Source organism: Peromyscus maniculatus, chromosome 11 (genome assembly GCF_049852395.1).
Source record: "Peromyscus maniculatus bairdii isolate BWxNUB_F1_BW_parent chromosome 11, HU_Pman_BW_mat_3.1, whole genome shotgun sequence".
NCBI lineage: Eukaryota > Metazoa > Chordata > Mammalia > Rodentia > Cricetidae > Peromyscus > Peromyscus maniculatus.
This window is the reverse complement of record NC_134862.1, coordinates 89,522,998-89,533,534: the sequence shown is the minus strand read 5'-3', so window position 1 is coordinate 89,533,534 and position 10,537 is coordinate 89,522,998. Positions and strand designations below refer to the sequence as shown.

General features: G+C 45.4%; 1 non-coding gene across 1 annotated transcript; it reads right to left on the bottom strand.

Annotated features, from left to right (window-relative positions):
* Positions 1-6,823: 6,823 nt before the first annotated feature.
* On the bottom strand, positions 6,824-6,929 carry LOC121821486 (U6 spliceosomal RNA). The gene has a single exon (XR_006062306.1). It is a non-coding gene; the product is annotated as a U6 spliceosomal RNA (small nuclear RNA).
* Positions 6,930-10,537: the final 3,608 nt, after the last annotated feature.

The following is a 10,537-nucleotide window of genomic DNA, read 5'->3' as shown; positions in this document are numbered from 1 at the left end:
ACAGAGAAACCCTGTCTCAAGAAGAAAAGAAAAAAAAAAAAAAGACAGGGTTTCTCTGTGTAGCCCTGGCTGTCGTGGAACTTAGCTTTGTAGACCAGGCTGGCCTGGAACTCAGAGACCCACCTGCCTCTGCCTCCTGAATGCTGGGATTAAAGGCGTGCGCCACCACTGACCAGCAATAAAAATGTTTTAAAGAGATCAATTGTAATTATCCAGTATGAGAGAGTTGTAGAGGAGGGAGAGTGAGGGACAAGGAGAAAGAGGAGACTGGTGTCCATACAGCTTCGCAAGGATCACGATTCTCAAGTCTGCATCCTTAAACCAAAAAAACACTTTGAGCTGTGATGACTGAGTCCAGGTAAGCCCAACCTGACTCTCACATCAGCGGCTGAGGCCCACACAGGACGAAGATGGAGGATTAGGAGCAAGATAACGTCTCCAGAGGCCAACAACTCCCTACCTCAGGATGCCTCACAGCATCTCCAGTTCACTTTTGCTCAGGAAGCCAAGGGTTTGTTTGGTTTGGATCCTCATTATCTCCAGCTTTATTTTCAAACTTGCTTTCCCTGAACACCACAGTGCTGGGAGGCCACTTCTCAGCCACTGTCGGAGGAGGCGCCTTGGCTTCTTCCCAGCCTGCAAACCCTGGAAGGTGTATGAATTGTGTTCTGAGGCTTTGAGTCATGGCAATCTTGTAATAATTCTAGACTCTCTGGATCCTTTCATCTGAAGATCTCAAAGACATGGGCAAACATTAATTATTCTCACGGCACTGCTTAGAAGTAAATAGATATTAGAACTCTAGCTGCTCCTCACGGAGAATTCTTTGCCTGTATCTACGCATGCACTTCGGGTTCCATTCCATCATTTACTGTAGTGATGTATCGTGGTACTAGGGATGGTATCCAGGACGGTGTGCGTGCCAAACAGGTGCTCTCCACTGACCTTTACCCCCAGCCTCACATTACTTACTCTAAAAAAAAAAACCCACCTCTTGGCCGGGCGTTGGTGGTGCACGCCTTTAATTCCAGCACTCGGGAGGCAGAGCCAGGCGGATCTCTGTGAGTTCGAGGCCAGCCTGGGCTACCAAGTGAGCTCCAGGAAAGGTGCAAAGCTACACAGAGAAACCCTGTCTCGAAAAACCAAAAAAAAAAAAAAAAAAAACACTTCTTTCCAGTTAGCAGGGGGAATGAAATTGCCTAAGTACACAGCAATGGGTGGGAGTCTGGGCTGTACCAAAAGTTCTGTGCGCAGCGCAGCCTCTGCCCTCAAGGACCTTACAGTCTAGACAGAGTATGTGCCATGTGCCTGTAATCTCATAATCCCAGAATCTGGGAGGTAAAGGCAAGAGGGTCAGGAGTTCCAGTCTAGCCTCTGCTGCATAAGGAGTTCAAGGCCAGTCATGTGGGGCCAGACAAGAGCCTGTCTTAAAAAAAATAAAAATAAAAAGGCCATGCACGGTGGCGCACACCTTTAATCCCAGCACTCGAGGCAGGCGGATCTCTGAATCTGAGGCCAGCCTGGTCTGTAGAGTAAAACAACAACAACAACAAAAACAACACTGTCTCAAAAAGCCAGAAACAGGGCTGGAGAGATGGCTTAGTAAAGAGCACTGGCTGTTCTTCTAGAAGACCCGGGTTCAATTCCCAGCACCTACGTGGCAGCTCACAGCTATCTGTAACTCCAGTTCCAGGGGATCCAACACCCTCTTCTGACCTCCTTGGGCACCATGAACACATGTAGTGCAAAACATCCACACACATGAAGTAAAAATAAATTTAAAAAAAGCCAAAAACAAAAAAACAAACAAGCAAAAAACAAAAAACCAAGACCGGGACAGAGGGCTCAGCGGCTGAGAGTACTTGCTGTCCTTGCCGAGGACCAGGTTTGGGTCTCAGCACCACACAGGCGCTCACAATCACTCATAACCCAGAACGCCAATTCTTTCTTGTTGTTTTTTTGTTCGTTTGTTTTGTTTTTTTCAGACAGGGTTTCTCTGTGTAACCCTGGTTGTGCTGGATCTCGCTCTATAGACCAGGCTGGCCTGGAACTCACAGAGATCCGCCTGCCTCTGCCTCCCTAGTGCTGGGATTAAAGGTGTGCGCTACCACTGCCACCACCAGAACTCTAATTCTAATCTGATGACCACTTATGGTTTCCAAGGGCACCAGGCACACATAAGGTTTACATGCATACACAGTGCAAGCCAATACTAATACACATAAAATAAAAACACATTAAAATAATTTTCAAAAAAATTGAACAAGAAAGACCAAAAAAGCTGTTCAGAATGTATCGAAGTGATAAAAGCAAGAGTATGACAAATAACAACATACAATTTTTCCAAAAACAATATACAATTTTTCCATGACTAGTGTAAACTGAAAGGGAATTGTTATGGGTGCTGATATCTGTCCTTCAGGCAAGTCACGAATATTGCTCCCTCAGTATCTTTGTGCTGTCCTTCCCTTCTGTTGGAGAATATTATTTTAAGGTGTGTTACTTTTGCTTATGTTGCATTTGTTTAACTCTGTGAAGCTGTGTTACTGTGCCTGTCTAAAACACCCGATGGTCTAATAAAGAACTGAACGGCCAATGGTGAGGCAGGAGAAAGGATAGGCGGGGCTGGCAGGCAGAGAGAGAAGTAGAAGAAATCTGGGAGGAGAGGAAGAAGTAGCCAGAGAAGGAGGAGGACTCCAGGGGCCAGCCACCCAGCTACACAGCAGGCCACGGAGTAAGAGTAAGATTTACAGTAAGAGAATGAGAAAAGCCCCAAAGTCAAAGATAGACTGGTTAATTTAAAATTAAGGAAAGCTGGCTAGCAACAAGCCAAGCTAAGGCTAGGCATTCATAATTAAGAATAAGCCTCCACCAAGAGACAAAGAGGGGAAACAGGAGGTAAAAAATGTAAGAGAGGTAACGCCACATGATAGAACACAGATTAATATAAATAGGTTAATTTAAGTTGTAAAAGCTAGTTAGGAACAAGCCTAAGCTATAGGCCAAGCTTTCATAATTAATAAGAAGTCTCTGTGTCATTAGTTGGAAGCAGGCTGATGGGACAGAAAGAGACTTGTTTTACATTTTCCAATATGGCAGCAGGATCCACAGAGAGCTCCTAGCTTCCATATTGGATGGGACAGTCCAAGACACCACCACCACCACCACCACCTGTGCAGTGAGCAAAGCTACCCCTTGGTAGGTATTTCTGTACCCTTTCCTGTCCTTCCATTCTCTCACACTGTTGCAGAAGCAGGCTTAAGAGACCTCATCCCTTATTGTGATTCCAGGTGCCATTAGACAATGTTGGTGGGCTTGAATTTCATGTAAAACAAATATGTAAGATGCCTTTGGGGGCTAGGTATGTAGCTCAGTTGGTACAGTACTTAATTAGCATGCATAAGTCCCAGAGTTCAATCCCTAGCACAACATAAAAAGACATGGTGGTACGTGCCTATAATCCCAGCATTCAGAAAAGTGGAGGCAGGGAGATCAGAAGTTCAAGGTTATCCTTGACTACACAATCAGTTTAAAGCCAGCTGAGCTACATAACACACTGTCTCAAAATAAATAAAATTATTTTTTTTTCTGTGAAAAAAAAAAAAAGGATAAGCCTTCATGTGTGATTTGTGAGCTGGGTGGCAGGCCCCCCAAAAGAGCAAAAACAACCAAAACCAGCTTCTGGAATGCCTTTGTGCATGCACACAGACACACTCAGTTCATGGAGGAGGATGGGTTTATAATGGACTTTGAATTTTTTAAATTTCTGTTTTTATGTGCATTGGTGTTTGACCTGCATATGCGTGTGAGGGAATCAGATCCACTGGAACTGGAGTCACAGACAGTTGTGAGCTGCCATGTGGGTGCTGGGAATTGAACCTGGGGTCCTCTGAAAGAGCAGCCAATACTCTTAACCGCTGGGCCATCTCTCCAGCTCCCTAGAATGGATTTCAGTTCAAATTGTGTAACCCTTCCTTCCTTCCTTCCTTCCTTCCTTCCTTCCTTCCTTCCTTCCTTCCTTCCTTCCTTCCTTCCTTCCTTTTTTCCTTCCTTTTTCCCTTCCTTCCTTCCTTCCTTCCTTCCTTCCTTCCTTCCTTCCTTCCTTCCTTCCTTCCTTCCTTCCTTCCATGTCCTCTTCTCCGTTTCTCTGTCAGATGCTGCCATGAGCCTGAGTCCTTGGGGCTTGCTCTTTCTCCAAAGCTGCTCCCCTTCCACCACGAAGTGGCCTGGGCCCCCCTGCTGATTCCACCTTCATTTTGGGACCCTGACTCTGGAAGGCATGACTTTCCTTTTTCCTCTTCCCCATCTCCTTCCTCTGGTTATCGGCTGAGGTCTCTAACTTGCTGGCCATGTTGTTTTTCTCTTAAACTTCCATAAAATGGTCCTTGAGCTTCCACAAAGTGCAGATTATTAAGACCCTGTGAAGACCTAGGGAATGAAAAACAGGAAGGATCCTTGTGGTCAACCTCTTTTTTATCCTTTTATTTTTTTCTTCTTGTTTGGTTTTTCCAGATAGGGTTTCTTTGTGTAGCCCTGGCTGTCCTGGATCTCGTTCTGTAGACCAGGCTGGCCAGGAACTCAGAGATCTGCCTGTCTCTCCCTCCCGAGTGCTGGGATTAAAGGTGTGAGCCACTACTGCCCGGCTGCCTGCTCAGGTTTAAGGATCAGTCTTTGAAGCAGGTTAGCCCAAACACAGTAAAGCTTTCTTCTCTCCATTCAGTTCAACCTCTACATGTTCAAACAAACAAAACACACCAATTGTCAGAATTCAGTTTTAAGTTTTTGTCATGTAAAAAAATTAAATATATATATATATATGTATGTGTGTGTGCAGGCAAAACAGAACAATAAACCATCATCTCGAGATGAACACAAGATTTTATAACTCTCTTCCTTGCTGCGATTCTAGCCAGCAATTTTACCACACCCAGCTCTTGAAATGTTTCTAGAGCATCATAAATTATTCTAATTCACTCCCACACATTTTATTTTGTAGCTTTTTTTTCTTCCATGTAACTCTGGTTGACCTGGAAGTTACTATGTAGACCAGGCTGTCCTCAAATTCGGAAATCTGCCTTCCTCTGACTCCAGGGAGCTAGGATTAAGGCTGGGCGGTGGTGGCGCATGCCTTTAATCCCAGCACTCGGGAGGCAGAGCCAGGCGGATCTCTGTGAGTTCGAGGCCAGCCTGGGGTACCAAGTGAGTTCCAGGAAAGGCACAAGATCCTCTGGAAGAGCAGTCACTCCTCCCAATCAGGGAGTCACCTATCCAGCCCCTCCTCACCTCCTCTTCGGCCTCCTTCTCTTCCTCCTCCTCCTCCTTCTCCTCTTCTTCTTCTTCCTTGACAGTCTATGTAGCAAACATAGACCTCAAACTCTTTTTTGAAAAGATTTCATTATTTGTAATCGTGCATGTGTCTCTGTGTAGTTAGGTGTAAGTGAGCTACCCAGGAGGTCAGAGGGGTTGGGTCCTCCAGGCTGCCTGATGTGGGTACTAGGAACTGAACTCAGGTCCTGTGCATGAGCAGTTCAGATGGCACTTAGCCATCTCTCCATCCCCTTCAAACTCCTAATCTTCCTGCCCCAGCCTCCCAAATTCTGGGATTACAGGTATGAACCACAAATTCTGGCTCTTTTTCTCTGAACATTTTCAATCCACAGTTGATAAGATCTGTAGATGCAGAATCCATCGATATGGAGGGTCAATCTGTATGCAATCCAGAAAAAGACACTGAAAGAATTAACTTAAAAACTCACTGTCCCTGCTGGGCACACACTTTTAAATCCCAGCACTTGGGAGGTAGAGGCAGGCAGGTCTCTGAGTTCAAGGCCAGCCTGACCTACAGAGAGAGTTCCAGGACAGCCAGAGTGCAGAGAAACCCTATATTGAAAAACAAAACCAAAACAAAACAAAACTTCACTTTCCAGTATATTTGATTAACTATCTTCTTAAGATTTCAAAAATGGCCGGACGGTAGTGGTGCACACCTTTAATCCCAGCACTCCAGAGGCAGAGCCAGGAGGATCTCCGTGAGTTCGAGGCCAGCCTGGTCTAAAATGTGAGACCCAGGACAGGCACCAAAACTACACAGAGAAACCATGGAGGGGGCGGATTTCAAAAATGTAGAGCTGATGAGATCACTCACTGGGTAAATGTACTTGCCACCATGGCTGACTGTTGTTTATTCTTTGGTCTTTTGGGGGGACTCACTACCCAGCTCCCAAATGAATTCACACACAGAGGCTTACTTATTATCACTTACGAATGCCCAGCCTTGGCTTGGCTTAGTTTCCAGCCAGCTTTCTTTATCTTAAATTATTCTGTCTACTTTTTGCCTCTGGGCTTTTCCGGTTCTCTTATTTCTGTAAATCTTATTCTTACTCCTTGGCTTGTCGGTTGTATAGCTGGGTAGCTGGCCCCTGGTGTCCTCCCTTCCTCTGGCTTCTTCTGGATCTGTCCCTCTCCAGATTTCTCCCTCTATATCTTCTCTCTGCCTGCCAGCCCCGCCTATCCTTTCTCCTGCCTTGCTATTAACCAGTTCTTTGTTAGCCCATCAGGTATTTTAGACAGGCACAGTGACACAGCTTCACAGAGTTAAACAAATGCAACATAAACACAAGTAACACACCTTCAAATGACATTCTACTACAGCTGACAGCCTGAGTTTGGTCAGCAGGACTCACCTCTAGAAGAGAACCAGCTCTGACCGCCACATATGCCCTGGCTCCATAAAAAAATGAAAAAATTTCAAAAAGTCAATATCCTAGGACATATGGTCAATTATCTTCTTTTTGAAAAAGATTTATTATTATTATTATTAATTTTAAATATGGCATGCTTCACAAATTTGTATATCATCCTTGAGAAAGGGCCATGCTAATTGTCTCTGTATCATCCCAATTTTTAGTATACGTGCTGCCAAAGAAAGCGTTATTATTTTTAATTATGTGTATCTGTATGTGGGTATGCGCCCGTGAGTGCAGATGTCAGAGGAGACCCCCTGGAGCTGGAGTTACAGATAGATGTGAACAACACCACTGCTCCAGCACTGCCAGCCATTCTCTAAGATTTCCTTTGTCACTGGGTGGTGGTGGCACATGCCATCCCAGCACTCAGAGGCTCTCCGAGTTCAAGGCCAGCGTGGTCTACAGAGAAGTTCTAGGACAGCCAGGGCTGCACAGAGAAATCTTGTGTGTTAAAGGTGGAGGAATTTCATTTGTCCTCTTCTATCCTGCAGCTTTGGTTTGACATTATTTAAGCACGTTCTCCCCCCGCCCCCCAGGCAGGGTTTCTCTGTGTAGTTTTGGAGCCTGTCCTAGATCTCACTCTGTAGACCAGGCTGGCCTCGAACTCACAGAGATCCACCTGGCTCTGCCTCCCAAGTGCTGGGATTAAAGGTGTGTGCCACCACTGTGTAGCTAGAGTGTTCCTGCCTTGCCCACAGTCAGGACAAATCTTTGTCACCCGCCAGTCCCACAGCTGCTCAGACCCAACCAAGTAAACACAGAGACTTATATTGCTTACAAACTATATGGCCATGGCAGGCTTCTTGCTAAATGTTCTTATAGCTTAAATTAATCCATTTCCATAAATCTATACCTTGCCATGTGGCTAGTGGCTTACCGGCGTCTTCACATGCAGCTTGTCATGGTGGCGGCTGGCAGTGTTTCTCTGACTCAGCCTTCCACTTCCCAGAATTCTTCTCCTCCTTGTCCTGCCTATACTTCCTCCTGCTTGACTACTGGCCAATCAGTGTTTTATTTACTAACCAATCAGAGCAACACATTTGCCATACAGAACATCCCACAGCACCACTGCCTGGCAGGGAAGTGAGTTTTGTTTTTTGTTTTTGTTTTTTTTTTTTGTTTTGGTTTTGGAGCTGAGGATCGAACCCAGGGCCTTGTGCTTGCTAGGCAAGCGCCCTACCACTGAGCTAAATCCCCAACCCCAGGGAAGTGAGTTTTTAACTTAATTCTTTCAGTGTTTTTTTCTGGATTGCATACATGATTGACCCTCCATAGATTCGTACCACATGTATAACTAGTATAGATTTTTCTTGTCATTAGTCTCCAAAAAATACATAACAATCAGCCTTCTGTATTACATTTACATTGTATTTGATATTCACATTAATCTAGGGATGATTCAAGTACGCAGAAGATATGAGTGGGTTATATGAAAGTATCACACTCTTTTGCATTAGGGGCTTGCTTGGTCATGTGCAGATTCTAGTGTTTCAAGGGATTCCCACAAAAAGTCCCTCATGGATATTGAAGGATGACTATGTATGTGTGTACACACACATACAAAGACATACATACATATACATACATGTATGTTCCCACACATATGTACATGTGTATATAGACATACATACATATACATACACACATATAGTCCATTGCATTTAACTTGTCATGTGTAAAATAATAGCACCTTTTTGATAAATATAATGAATTTCATTAGTGTACACACATGTTGTTGGTGTATAATAATATGGTAAACTCTTACAATAATTGTGTTTGTTGGAAGACATAACAAAATGAAAAAGCAAACTTAAGGCAAATTAAAATGTACTATCTCTCAACTTGTGATCCAAAGGCTGTGGCTTTTAGTTATCTCATCCTTTCTCTTAATCATTTTTTTCGGGAGAAAAGCTCTTTTTCTCTTGTTCTCATCCCTGTCTGCATTTCTTCCCTGTTTTCTGTAAGCCGTTTCTCAAACGTGTCAATTTATGGTATTTTATTTAGGCTGATGAACGGTAAGTAGTAGATACACTGAAGATAAGAACAATTCCAAAAATAGTCGTCTGCCTCTCTGTGTTTTGTTCTCCCAGTAACAAAGCTCCCTGCCTTTAATTATAGCTTGAGATGGTGTGTTGAAATATTTATTCTCTGAGTAATGACTGGATGTTCATTTCCTAATTGGCATATGTATTTAGTACCTCTGCCAATACCCCAATCTGAGAATGAGAAGATCTGGGCTCTGTGTAGAACACTCCTGGTACCTGGGCCCACAGCCTCAGGGCAGCAATGTTACCATAAACAAGGGAAGGACAGATACTGTATATTTAAATTCCACATATTTAATGCTTGACCAACAATGTTAAACCATAAATCCATGTGTGATCTGCAGCACACAGGGAAGTATAATTGTGGCCCCAAAGAAGCCTTCAGTCTGGGAACATGCCTTACGTCTTCTGAGATGGAATGTCAGGTCCTTGGGAGCAGTTCCCACGAGATAATGCTCCACCCACATCGGTGACTTATGTGAGGCTGGCTTGCAAGGACTGGGAGAGTAGGTTAGATGCAGAGATTACCAGCCTGAACAGCATCTGCCAAGATGCGTTTGTGTTTTCCTAAGTGGGGAATCCACAGAAGTATTATTTGGGCTCCCCCCACCCCCCCTTATCATTAGCTTCGTGTTTTTGAAACAAGACACCACCTTTCATTTGCAACACACCTCTTTTGGGAACCCAAGAAACACACTGTGGGTGTGAGGCCCTGTGAGTGCGCTCCCTAGATAATGCCCATTCCCTCGGGTCCCTTTGGTAGTGTTTATCTAGCCTGGCCTTGAAAGTGGAGCAAGAGGCAGATGTACAGAGCCCAGCTGTTATCCAAGAGGCCACATCACAGATGCTGACAGGCTCTGTAGGTGACCGAACAGAACCACTCCTCCCGATGTGGAGAGGGAGGAGAGTTAATGTGGGAAACAGGCTCTCTTGATACCTAACAGCAGTATCTTGGGGCTTCAACCGGAATTCAGGACGCAATCCATCATGTGACTGAAGCACTGGGTCTCCACATTCACCCAAGGACCATGGCATCCGTCCCTAGTCCTCCAAAGGGGAAGGTGCACCCACCCTTTCTCACGTAGGAGAAACACTGCACGGCTCTAAGATCTCCGGAGCCCTTGGAGGTGATGTGCGGAGGTGACTGAAGCAGGCCACGCCCAAACACACGAGCACACATGGCTTACTCATGAGGATCCAAACAAAGCCAGTTCTCCCGGGCCGGGCTCATCAGCCCCAGAGCACTGCGGAGGCTGGGGTCTGTGCTGACTAGTGCGGCTGCCCAGAGCTATTCTGGTCTTAGTCATTCCCAGGCACAAGCTAGAGCTGCAGCTTGTACCACATCCAATTCTGACGAAGAGGATGCACCAGGCGCCTCACACATGGCTGTGCTTTCTCCCACAGCTCCTAGCACTTGGAAAGGGGCTTTGTTCCCCCTTAGGCCCGTGGTGTCTCCGGATGCAGCTACCGTGGGATTATTAACCATTATTACCTTCAGTGCTGACAGCTTGGAGGCGTTCTGAGCCTCTAAACCCAAAGCTTCATTTACTCCTATGACAAAGCCGGGTGAGGCTCAAGGAGACCGGAAGTGTGGGCTGGAAGTGAAGGCAGGAAACACAGGCAGGAAGTAGACTATAAGTAGAACTAATACAGCCACGGGTCTCTGGGACCAGGTGGGTGTTGGAGGCTGAAGTGTCTGCTCACCGGCTCTTTTGTTTACCTCTAGCCCTGGGTGGGATGTTTCTG